Source organism: Pavona decussata, unplaced genomic scaffold (assembly GCF_977016875.1).
Source record: "Pavona decussata unplaced genomic scaffold, jaPavDecu1.1 SCAFFOLD_46, whole genome shotgun sequence".
Lineage (NCBI taxonomy): Eukaryota > Metazoa > Cnidaria > Anthozoa > Scleractinia > Agariciidae > Pavona > Pavona decussata.
Genome location: NW_028145468.1, coordinates 178,694 through 192,500, shown reverse-complemented (window position 1 = coordinate 192,500; position 13,807 = coordinate 178,694). Strand labels below are relative to the sequence as shown.

General features: G+C 38.2%; 1 pseudogene across 1 annotated transcript in view; it reads right to left on the bottom strand.

The window, feature by feature from the left end:
• LOC146482292 (uncharacterized) overlaps positions 1-10,927 on the bottom strand; it is a 58,294-nt pseudogene extending 47,367 nt beyond the window's left edge. The window contains exons 1-3 of the transcript XR_014864119.1: positions 10,784-10,927; positions 6,605-7,714; positions 225-362 (exon numbers count right to left, since the gene is read on the bottom strand). The product of XR_014864119.1 is annotated as an uncharacterized LOC146482292 (transcript). The remainder of the gene's footprint in view (positions 1-224; positions 363-6,604; positions 7,715-10,783) is intronic.
• Positions 10,928-13,807: the final 2,880 nt, after the last annotated feature.

Sequence of the window (13,807 nt, the reverse complement as noted above, 5' to 3'; positions counted from 1 at the left end):
GACGTGCAGGCTAGAATAAAGATTTTAAAACATGTGTTATAAGTGGGGCGTGCCTTTAGAAATTATTCGCCAATGATATTTCTACAATCAGAGACACGTGACAACAACACTTGAGGATTAACAAAATAAAGTGCACCCTTCGTGATTCTTCTCGATCACTTCCTGCCGCTCAAGCTTAATATAAAGGCCCGCCAAAACTGACGCAACATGTTGATACAACATACCGTTTTATTTTAACTGGGAAACCACGCAATTCGCACAGCCCTTCGACAGATGGCAAACACTGGTTTCTCCGCCAGAGTGAAAAGACACACAACCGCGAATCCAGAGGCCCGTTGTCTAAAAAATCAAAATGAGCAAGTTACACCTCAGGGGTTACAATTGATGCGGCCGTTATATTTTATTTATTTTAACAATACTAAATAGCACTTACAATACTAACCGCAATACTTGCCTACTGACAATACTAACTTACGCTTACAATACTAGCTAGCAACGCTTACAATGCTGATACTAAACAATACTTACAATACCTACATTACTTACAATACTGTCCCCTTTCAAAAGCATAATTAATTGCCTTTACTAAGAAATCGGAGATGTCAGCATTTACAGAAAACTTTGTAAAAATCTGCGGGTAAACCATCGGAGCCAGGTGTCTTATCATTTAATGCTTGTAGACACTGATTTGGTTGGAGACTTTGCGTTATTTAGGGATGGACCATTATATTTTTTGAGGGGGGGGGGGGGGGTGGCAATTACCAAAAAAAAAAAAAACTTCCCACACAGCAGAAGTAAAGAAAAAAATTATGCACAGTGGGCCAAGGGAAAAAATCGAGGGAGCCTTTCTACTCGTAGGATCCTGTTAGACTAAATGAAAAACTTATCTGTAATTTTTGTCATAATTTAATTAATTTCAACAGACAAAAAATGCTGTGTAATTATTTGACGTATAATAATTCACCTCTTTGTGTTTCATATCATGAATACATCATTTCCATCTATCTCTTGTATTAAAACACAAATTTGAACCTTTTCATTTAATCTGGTATAATATTAAATTTATGCCATAAAATACACTCCGTTTTTTTTTTTATAAGAACGTCTAATTTTGGAGCTGAGGCTGAACGTTCCTATATTTTTTTTGCGATTTGAGGCTGAAAACGTTCTTAAGATGTTCTTAAATTGCATAGTGTACACTACATGTATTTCAGTAAATCAATGAGGACGTGATTAGTAAACCTATCAAAGGGCATTGTCTGCTGAGATATGGTATCAAGAACTGCTGATTATGACAAACCGAGATGTGTGTCACCATTGCTAATATTATACAAAACATGCCCTGAAGTATTTTGGTTAATTTTTATTTGTTACATTGATTTTATATACAGATTAGCAAAATAAAAACGTTCTTAATCGACTCTCAGCCTGAGGAATGTTCTTAATACGTTCTTAAAATTTTGGTTAATCTCAGCCTCGACGTTCTTATAAAAAAGGTTCTTATAAAAAAAAAAACAGAGTGTATCCTTTTCCATCTCTTGTATTAAAATATACCTTTCAGCTATCTTCAACATATCTGATATCAATCAGGCCCGTAGGGAATCGGGGGGCGACGGGTGCGCCCGCACTCCCCCTCAGGCTGCGGAGGTCCACGTTTTTGTTGACCAATGATTTAAAAAAAGTGAATTGATAAAAAATATAGATAGTATAATTCCGTTTTGATTCACTGTTAGTGTAGTAAAAATGAAATAAATAAGTAAAGAAAATATATACCGTGAACGCACTGATGCACAAAACATGTTTTCAAATGGCGTCAAACATCCACTGTCTAACTGACATTGATCTGGAAAAAGCAGTTGATCTGTTTGCTAAGAAGTACCCAAGGAGGCTTGAGCTTGGCACACAACTGAAAGATCTTGATGATCAGCAGCTGCAGCAAACCCAGTCAATAATACGGATTTTCAACTTTATTTCTATTTTTGTTCTTTTTAAATAGTCACATTATTCTCTAAAACCGTAAAATACATACTTAAAGTAGTCTCTGCGCCAAAAAAAATCCATTTTGAATTTCAAAAGTTTGAGTAATATCCACGTTTTTAAGTTCGCTTTTGGCTGCCTGTTTTCATATCATACTGCCTTTAAAATGAACGAAATGCAGTCTCACAAATTTCCCGGGGAAGAATGCCCCCGGACCCTCATAGAGGCTCGCACCTCCACATTTGCGTTTTAAATAAGATATTCAATACTGATTTCCTGACATTGGATAAAAAGATCCAGGCATTTTTAAAAGGTTTGAAATTCAGCTGAACAGAATTTCTCATTTATTTTTGTAACCCAACATGTAACACTGAATAGACTAAATGCAGCTTGTATCAGCCTGGAGAGAAAGCAGTGCTTGAGTTACATGTATCATTTTCTGTTCCATACTTGTATATAGGCATACCATGCCAACCTTCCGGTGATAAAAAAATTCTTGCACATTCCAAAGGCGAAAAAAAAAATGTTAACAAGAAAAAATAGCCCAACACCGCCCCCCCCCCCCCCCTTTAAAAATGAAATGGTCCATCCCTTAGACTATATGATTAGTTTGGATGATTGACGTTTAAAAATTGCGGATAAGATAAGAATAGCATTAGTCAAGTGCTAAAACGAGATTTATATAGTTTTATATCAAATATAGCCTTTGACAAGTCAGCGTGTGAGAGATCTATCAATCGGAAAGGAACCAATTTAGTGAGCGTTGTGAAAACCAAGCCTCAAGCGAATAAACCAGTGATGTATTGGAATTCTTTTGGACTTTCTCGTCTCATTTCCGAAAGATGATTGCTTCCACAGATCCAAAAGCTAGAACCATTTTGTACCACACAATAAAAAACCAATTTTTAATATACAATAAACAGTAAACAGGAGAGTACTACTCAGTAGCTTTTATTTTCATGATCACCCTTGAATGTTTCATCCAGAGACTTGAAAGGCGTAGCCACCTTATATACGATAATATCGAAAATTAGGCATCTTAAAATGGATAAATATGTCGTTGTAATCGTTACCCTATCACTGAATATTTTCCATTATTGAGGCACTTGCAGGAGAAATTTGATGCTGATCACTGAAGTAGTGAGGTGGTCTAGGTCGACGAAAACGCCACCGAAGACGTGACTTGAAAATTAAATTTGCGTTCTTTGGGGACTCATTCCAAGTAATTTAATTTGCGTAATGCGGCCGACCTAACCAGGACCTTAAGCAGAGACGACGACGACGCCGATGGAAACGGAACTTACAAAATTACCTTCGCGTCTTCTGAATAAATTCGCGATGATTTATACTCTCTTAGTTTGTGTAATGTAGCCGAACTATCCAGGAGCTAACGTCGTAAGGGCGCCTTTAAAGTTCATAAGGAGAAAGAAAAATTAATCATCATGCCTTCACGTTCTCCATAATACCTTAAATTTGGTCATTTCACGTTGTTGTTTTGTAGAGGACGGCAAAGAAATGTGCCAAAGTGTATAATGCACGTGTAGAGCCAGTGTTTTGCTAATTAAAACTTTTTTCTTCTGACGTTCTCGTTGACGTCATCGTCATCGCTGCAGCTTCCTATAATCATGATGACTGTTCCAGGGGCGGCTTTCAAGCCAGTCAGAAAAAGAAAGGAAAATCTACCCTCATGTGTTCACATTCTCCACAAAACCACGAATGTGGTCATTTCACGCTGTTGTTCCAGTTTAGACAGACGGGAAAGAAATGTATCAAAGTTTATAACGCACGACGTTTCTACTGGCGTCGTCGTCGCTGCTTAAGCGACGACGACGACGCCAGCGAGAACGTCAGAAAACGATAGTTTTAGTAAGCAAAACTCTGGCTCTGCACGTGCATTATTAACTTTGGTTCATTTCGTTGTCGTCCTCTGCCAAACAACGACGTGAAATGACCACAATCAAGGTGTAATGGAGAACGTGAACGCGTGATGATCAATTTTCCTTTTTCTTTCTGAACTTTAAAGCCGCCCCTACGGCGTAAGCTTCTGGATAGGTCGCCCACATTACACAGACTAAATGAATAGAAATCATCGCGAATTAATTCAGAAACACGAATGTAATTTCTGAAGTCCCGTTTCATTGGCGTTGTCGTCGTCACTGCTCAAGGTCCCTATTAAAGTCTCTAATAAGGCCTGTTCCAAACGTCCTGCCATTGCCGTGCCAAGCTTAAATCAATTTGACCCGGTAGTAGCACGGCAGTGGTTTCAAACGTCGAATTTAATTCAGTCGCGCCAAATTCTAAAATAAAGAAATGCGTAGAACGAGCAAATTAACCCGAAATACATTAAAATAATTAATGAATTTAGTTCGGCACAGCAATGGCACGCCGTTTGAAACCAAGTCGCACTACTGCCGTGCTAAATAGTCGTGCCGAACTTATTCAGCCTGTCGAACTAAATGGTTTCAAACGTCGTGCTACTGTTGTGTTGAAGTCGAAATAAATTATTGAATTTAGATCGGCACGGCAGTAGCGCGACGTTTGGAACAGGCCTAATAGATTTTTGCTTAGTGAACGACGTTAAGATACATAGTGGGGTATGATGGTTCCTCTTAAATAGTGCCAGGACCACTTTTACAAACAGTAGCCAAGTGTGACCGGATCTTTGTGTAGATCAGGATCAGCAATGTTGAATAAAACGTAAAATCAAATGCAAGGCTGACCGGACAGCTAAGATAATTTTATTGCCGAGTATTTCGGTTAGACAATATTAACTAACCTGCTTCAGGGACTGCAAAAAGCTAAGTAAAAATTGGAGATATGATTGATTCCAATGGTTATAATGATTACAATGTATAATGGTTATAATGATTGGTTATAATGGTTCCATCAAACTTAAGGACAGTGTTGATTAAACAATTTTGTAATCTGACGCCTTGAGAAAAAAGGAGGCACTGACATGTTTCCCTAAATAGAACAACTTAGTTGAAATAAGGATACACGAGGGGCTCTTACTGTAAATAAGTAAAATTAAGAAAATAAATATTGTTGCTGTTGTTGTTTTTTAGTTGTCAAGTTCCACTTTGACTTGCTTATAACATGCAAACTACGGATGACTGTTAATAGGATATATGTCGAAATACCTGATTTGTCATCGAATAATGATGACCGAAATGCACCAATCATGATGGACCGGAAAAGTAAAGGGACTATGTCACCCCAGGCGCATGCGCGCGTCGACGAGAAGCACTTTGAAATCTTTGGCCCAAGGTTTTCAAAAACCGTCAGAGAGTCCATGAAGATGTTTTCATCCGTTTGAATTGCATTCATTTTCGAAAACTAAGTTAGTTGATTTTTTATTTACAAACGTTCTTTAGTAATTACAGCAGGTGTTTGTAGCAACATTTTCGAAAGCTTTTGCAATGGTGGAAAAACAAAAATCCCTTGACGGCTTGTATGCAAATTAGTCACAACCGGAGTCTACTACGCATGTGCCCCGGCTGATACAGTCCCTTTAACTCTTAAATGTATGTTAAAATATTACTGAAAGTAAACCTCATGAATTTCCTACTGAGCGTTTGCCCTAGCAAGGAACTCATTGGAGACCACACGAGGCAGAGAAAAAAGTTTGTTTCCTCGACGGGAGTCGAACTTACGACCTCTGAATTTGATCAACCGTTACTCTACCGACTTATCTACGAGGTATCAATCATAGCAGCCTATCGTACGACATTTGGTGACGCATGACCAGTCGACCTTATCGCCTATAATGAACAATAGTAGTACATAAGCGGTCGAATTCGCTCGATTTATATCTCAAGTGGCTGCATTTTGGGATAAACGATCATTACTATACACGTTATTATCAGATTGCCGAAAGCAATGGACTACTAGTATTAGGGTTGAGTACAGATTAGAAGTTACTTCTTGCTTTAGCTGAAAGATAAGGTATTTAGCATTCTATTTTAAAAGTTAAGATTAAGCTATTTCAGCAGAGCCAGCCATAAACAGCGGTAATCTGAGGTCCAATTATCTATTTAGCCTAACTCATAATTTTCAATTGGAGATTCGATTCAAATCTTCAAAATATTGGTCTTGTCTGATGCTTAGTTCTAAAAGTTTCGTTCCTATTAAATCATCGTTAAAGGAACGTAAAAATTACCCATATGCGCCTACTACCAGGGGATGCTGTAGTTATTTTAGTTATTTTAGTCACACTGTCTTGATGAGTTGTACTCCTTAAAAAACAAAACAGAAAAGCCGTGAAAACGAAGCAAGCTTGGTTAGACCAATTCTTGCAAAGCGATCAGTTACACTTATGCCCATAAATGCACCTAATTCTGAATTTGGGTACTTTATATTAGACAGACCTTTTTGTCGTTTTCATATGACTTCATGTTTGACAGTTCTAATTGTATGTGTCAGTTAGTAAGAGTTTAGGGCTGGGGACACCTTGCGATGTGGATCATATAGTTCATGCATCTCATTAGCGTACACTTCTGGACATCAGTTTGAGTCAATTGTACCATTAACACTACCTTGTCAGTTTTAATAATAGGAACAAAGAAATGCGAAAATCTACAACTGTTTAAAAGAACATTGTGAACTTCCTCTCCAGATATTGGCTTACATGAACAAAATCAACGCCATCATCAGAGCTCCCCAAAGAGTAGTGGCAGTACCAGCAATAGTAGCAGAAGCAGTGGTGGTAATAATAGCAGAAGCAGTGGTGGTAAAGGTGGAAGGAGGAGGCGTGGGTATAAAGCATAAGGTACCGGGAAGACAATTCAAGGTGCAATTTTTAGCCTCACACTTGTAGAGGCACTTTCCCTGAAGGCAGGCTTGATGACAATCCTTTACACTTGAGGAACAGGTCATGTTGCAGCCTCCTTTCATACAGGTTTGCCGACATTCATTTCCATCGCACCTCATGACTGTGTTGTTGTCATATGCATCCTGGATGTACGTCTTCACTCCAGAAGAGCAGCTTAAGGTGCTGTCTACACTATAAGAAACTTGCACGCATTTGTCTCCCTCACACTGCATGGTGACGTTTTCAACTTTTGCTTCCTGCGTACAATTCGTAGCATCGCATGCCATGCTTTGGCATGTGCCATTACTGCACACTTGCAAGCAACGTCCGGCCCTTGCAGTCGATGAGCAACTCATCTTACATCTTCCCTCAGAGTTGCAATCTTGCTCGCACACATCTCTGTCACATTTCACTAAAACACTGGCCCGCTTAACTGACACCTGGGTACAGTTACCTCCTCCGACGGGGCAAATCATGCGACATTCTCCCCGAGAACAAGACTGGGTGCAAGCATCCGCCTCACAAGTCATCTCAGCAGCTGAGATTTGCAAACAGGTTGTCACATTGTTTGGACATGTCTGGCTGCTGCAAGTGCCATCGTCACATGACTGAGTGCATTTGTTGGCATCGCAGGTCAGAGATCCGCATGTTGATCTGCATACCTGCGTGCAGTTTTCCAAGGCACGGCATTTAAGGGAGTCGCAGTTGCTTGAATCACAAGATTGCAGACAAGTGTCATATGGGGTCGTCAGGCCGCATAACATCTCACAAGGTGGTTGGCCACAAGAGACCTGAGTACACGAGCTGTTGTTTGGCTTATAATCACAGTTGGTTTTGTTGGTGGCTGAGTCGACTAATGTCCCAGTAACGGAGAGGAGGGCGATAGCTAACAGCAGAACCATTGTTGAATCTTTGTTGGAGATGAATCTAACAACAATATCAACAACAAAAAATGCCGCTTAATAAAAATGTCTTCAGCCTTCCATATGTATATGTATAGCCGGGTTATTGAAGAAGCTTGTTTGGTCAAGGTGGCTGGATATTGGCCAAGTTCTTTGTTGCGTTTTTAAATTAATTAATTAATTAATTAATAAATAAAATTAGAAATAATAAATAAATAATTAAAACGAGGCCAATATCTAGCCATCTTGATCGATTGGAAATAAGCTTGGTCAATATAAATGGATTTGTTATTTGGCTTTACTGTCAAGTTAAAGTACAGGCAGAAAATAAAATCAAAAATTTAAAGTAAGGACAGAAATTCGTAAACCATTTTCACTGTCATTACAATTACTCACTGCCTTTGCTTAATTAAGTTATGAGAGGCGAGATTTTGCAAACTGATAGAGGGTCGTAAGACGGAGAAAGGAAAGGAAGGACTCGTCGTTGAAGGGGAGGTGGGTGGGTAAAAAAACATGCTGAATTCCCGGAACGGCGTAACTTGGCGACAAGGACCAAAGAGCAGGAATAGCAGATGAAGTCCAACGAGACACGGGTGGCATTGATTCTAAAGCACCGAGGCATTAAAAACATGACAGCGTTGCGCGCATGTTAGTTTCGTGGTTATTTAGACAGTGAGAATATTGTACAGTATAAGATTCATTTGTAATGGATTTAGATTAGCATGTAAAAATGGAAAACTGGAAATGATAAATTAACTCTAGAGACCTCAGCAGTTTATAACGGCTCAAAGTATATTCATTGTCCACATTATGTAGCCTATTGATCTGAGCTAGGTAAGTGCTCGTTTACCAGTAATAAAGTTAAAATCTTAAAGCATTCCCTTTGGCAACAATCAGTCATGAAAAGACGTCTTCCTTACGCTATTCAATTTCCGTATCATTGCTTTCGTTTTCTAGACACCCGAAAATTTAACATATTGTGACATACTTATTTAGATCAGCGTACTACGTTTTTCACGATTTGTTTTCCTTCACAAACCAAAGGTAAAATACATACAGCATCAGGTAATGTACTACAATAGCTTTCATGGGAGGGTATCATTGACGTATACCTTTAGTCTGTAAACATTTAAAAACATGTCGTTAAGTCAGTCAACTGTTAAGCATGAAGCAAGAGATAAGCCGGTCAACAAAAGAAAAAATATTTATTACGTGCGTGTCATAATCTAGTCACCTGAGATGCAGCCACATTTGTTGACTGCAATTCTTTATCAGACGATCAGATTTTGAACGGTTTTTAATCAGCAGCATGACTGATATAAATGAAACCTTCAATAAACGGATATAAATTCCTAACTTCCGCGTCATGGGACATCGTGGGAATTTTACTAGTTTGCTTGGAACGACAGCCATAAAAGCGAAACCAAAGCCAGTAATAAAGAATACTCATCCTTTGCTAAGTTTCCCTTAAATTTAGGATACGTTTCTCTTTAATTTTAAAACAGCAAATCAACAATTACCACTTGTCGGTATAAGTCTTTCGACTTCAAGGCATGACGGTTTGGTCAATTTTTAGTCATCATAATAAGCCCGGTGGCTTCCCTTGGGCTTCCTCGCTATTAGTGTTTAAATAATAATAATTTTCTTTTGTACACTTTTTTTTTGTGGCGAAACAATAAACTGATTTGAAACTGAACTGAATCACGTGATCAGATCACGCGATTTTTATCATGACATGCATGTCAACCCCTCCCTCGCATTTACATGCAATCTTTATTACATGCTAACTAAGACTCTGCGTGCTTATTTGAAAGCCAGGTCTCATTGAGAGTTCCATGAACTGTGAAAAACGCATACCTTATCACACGAGATGTTGGCAACAAGCGAATTTAGCGATCCACTTGATAAAAAATAAAGGTTTGATTGTCAATTTCTACTTAAATTTTTCGTGCTCATTTAGGAAAGCTTTTTAGTCATCATGTACAATGGCTCATTGATCAGTTTGATGAGTACTCGATCGTTTACCAGTAACAAAGTTCAAATCTGAAAGCAGTTCCCTTACAGGACTGTACCATGCCCTATGAAGATAATTAACTGTCAGAGCGACGCCTTTGAGTTTGTAAATTGAAATTACATTCCACAAAAGTGACCTCCGGTAAGTATCAGAGAGGTAAAAGCTGTTTTAGTTTTCAAAGTCCTTATGAAGAAATGATTTTTGCAAATTGTGAAGTTGCTAGTTGAAGCAAACAAGAATAGAGTTATTTAACAGAAGATCTCAAAAACCTTACCTTCCTAGAGGAATACACAGGCGTGGAATAAATGTTTTAAATTACACTTCGGCTCTTTGTAATAGTTGTATTTATTGGATCGGATAGCTTTCAAATATTCTCCAATAGCATTTCTGCATTTTCTACTGACGTTACAACCCAAAATAACAAAGCGCACTTACTGAGGCAAGTCTCTTCACGCAATTTGCTTTTTTGATAGTACTCAGCACTTCTCGCGCATTTTCAAAAGGATTCCTTTTAGTCGCAACTGTTGCGTGAAAAGACGTCTTCCTGACGCTACTCAATTTCCGCATCATTAAGGGAGTTCGTTTTCTAGACACCCCAAATTTTAACATATTGTAACATACTTATTTAGATCAGCGTACTACGTTTACAAGATTTGTCTCCCTTCACAAACCAAAGGTAAAATACATACAGTAGCAGGTAATGTACTGCGATAGCTTTCATGGGAGGGTATCATTGACGTTTAACTTTAGTCCGTAAACGTTTAAAAACATGTCATTTAGTCAGTCAAATGTTAAGCAAGACTAGAGATAAGTCAGTTAACAAAACAAACCAATTATTTATAACGTGCGTGCCATAATCTAGTCACCTGAGATGCAGCCACATTTGTTGACTGCAATTCTTTATCGGGCGATGGTTTTGAACGGTTTTTAATCAGCAGCACGCTTGATATAAATGAAACCTTCAATAAACAGATGCAAATTCCTAACTTCCGTGTCATGGGACATCGTGGGAATTTTACTAGTTTGCTTGGAACGACAGAGATAAAAGCGAAACCAAAGCCAGTAATAAAGAATACTCACCCTTTGTTAAGTTTCCACTTATATTCAGCGTAAAGTTGATCAGCAAGCTGCAGTTACTAGTATTGTACCGAAGAGACTGAACTCTTTCATCCGTTGAAAATGAACAATGCGGACACTTAAAAGACTTTCGCAATCGACTTTGTCTATTTTCAGCCATCACGTGTTCAGATCACGCGATTTTTATCTTTACACATGTCAACGCTCCATCGCTAAAGTCAGTATTTGTACGTAATCTTACATGAGCTAAAACGTCGCATCCCAGCTTGATCTCATTAAGAGTTCCATGAACTGTGAAAAGTGCATAATTAAGAAACTTTATTATTTGGGTAGAGTCTCGTGATTACGTTCACGTGATAGTTTGCTTGAAACGACAGCCATAAATGCGACACCAAAGCCAGTAATAAAGAATACTCACTCTTTGCTAAGTTTCTACCTAATTTTCGATCAGCAATCAACAATTACCACGTGTCAGTATAAGACTTTCGACTTCAAGACATGACGGTTTTGTCCATTTTCAGTCATCACGTGATCACATCACGCGATTTTTATGGTGACATGTCAACCCCTCCCTCGCATTTACATGCAATCTTTAATATATGCTAACTAAGACTCTGCATGCTTGTTTGAAAGCTACATCTCATTGAGAATTCCATGAACTATGAAAATTGCAAAATTTAGAAACTTTCGTTTTTGCGGTAGGGCCTCGCGGCGACTAATATGTTCACGTGACAGATAGCGTGACGTTCGTCTTCCGACTGCATGCAGCACGAAAGTGGCGATGTCAACAGCACAATTCAGTGCAGTAAAAACGAATATGACACTGCATTAAAGATAATTTCTTTTTCGTAAAGGAAACTTCGAGAGTTTTGCGAACATTTTAGTAAACATATGTAAATTTTCGGTACTCTTTTTCAGACCTGGTTTCTAGAATCTATCCCCTTTTAAGACTTTCAGACCAAAATGGTCAAAATCTTTACTCTTTTTCAGACCTAAACGGCTCAAAAACCATACCCTTTGGCGCCGTGCATCATCCTATAGAAAGTACCCTCCCTCCACCCCGGGGGTCGGATCTAAATGGAGGCTCTAACAGATTTTTTTTGCTAATTTCGCCTACAAATTGTCTGGATTGAGTAGTTTAAATCCCTTAAGTTTCGTCATAAAGTGTCTGCGGACTAGATTTCGAGATAATCGACAATGTTTAAAATGAGAGGCTATGCGCTACCGTTGCTATAGTAATAATAATAATAATAATGATAATATTAATAATAATAATAATAATAATAATACTAATAATAATAATAATAATAATAATAATAACTTTATTTCTATAGCGCTCTTATCATATGTTCAAGGCGCTTTACAGTCATGTAAACAACATCATTGATAAATATTTACAAATTTACAACCTTCTTCCATTATATTAACAATGATTAAAAATTAAAAACTAACTGAACGCAAAATATACAAATCTATAGAAACAATGATCTTCCACCTAAGTCCAGAAAAAGTGCTGCGAGCCTCCTTAATGTAATGCAATAGATAAATAGAAAATATAAATAGCGCTGATAGCGCGTGAGTCAGATATGTATCTGCACCTGTCATGACGTTTTCAGAAAGAAAATTCCGGTATGATCTCGAGTACCGTAACGCAATATTTCAATTGCAAAGGGAGGATGGCTTAACAAATATGCGAAGGGTACAATGGAAATAAATCAGGGTCAACATCACGCGTAAATGCCAGTATAGGCATCTTGGGAAAGATTTCCGCACAGTCCCATACGTTAATTATACGTACATAAATGTCATACTAATTCTCTTACACAAAGAACGAATTTGAGCTGCAAAATGTATACATAATTAATGTGTGAGGCTGTGCGGAAATCTTGCCGCATCTTGTTGAAAATCATAGTCTCCCTAAAACTTTAGCTAATCCTCACACCGAAGGTCTACCGCTTCGGGCATAATGGCGTGAGCTTCATTTAACATAACATGATTAGTCCGATAGCAGACTGATATTAATTGTTCGCATCATGTACAATGTATGTTGCTCACTGATCATTTTGTTCAGTACCCGATCGTTTCCCAGTAAAAAAGTTAAAATCTGAAAGCATTCCCTTACAGGACTGTACCATGCCCTATGAAGATAATTATGCGAGCGAAGCCTTTGAGTTTGAAAATTGAAATTACATTCCACAAAAGTGACCTGCGGTAAGTATAACAGAGGTAAAAGCTGTTCTAGTTTTCAAAGTCCTTATGAAGAATGCTTTTTGCAAATTGTGAAATTGCTAGATGAAGGAAACAAGAGTAGAGTTATTTAGCGGAAGATCTCATAAACCTTACCTTTCTAGACGAATACACAGGCGTGGAATAAATGTTTTAAATTACACTTCGGCTCTTTGTAATAGTTGTATTTATCGGATCGGATAGCTTTCAAAATATTCTCCAATAGCATTTCTACATTTTCTACTGACGTCACAACTCAAAATAACAAAGTGCACTTGCTGAGGCAAGTCTCTTCACGCAATGTATTTTTTTTGATAGTGCTTTGCTCTTCTCGCGCATTTTCAAAAGGATTCCTGTTAGTTGCAACTGTTGCGTGTAAAACAGTTATTAATTTTTATCTTAATTACGCGGGATGCCTTGAGGGCAGCCCGTGTTAAAAATTCGGCTCGTTGTCCCTTTTTTTCTTTATGGTAGCTTCAAATGTGCACATTAATTTATCACAGGGGATGCCCGCAGGGAAGGCCGTGTCAAGTTTTAGGCCGGGATCTTTTTTTTTTCGTCGTAGCTTTAAATCTGCACATTAATTTTCGCATTAAACTCTGCTCTCTTCTGGAAGGGATCCTAGAGGAGATTGTTTTCAACAAAAGTGGCCAATCAGATTCCATTATCGGCGCGTATATCACGAGGGAAGGGACCCACTCATCCTTTCCTGTGTGACGTCAAATAATCATTTGATTTATTCATTAAACGTGGATTAAACTCTGCTCTCTCCTAGAAGGGATCTATTGTTCTGATTGTCTT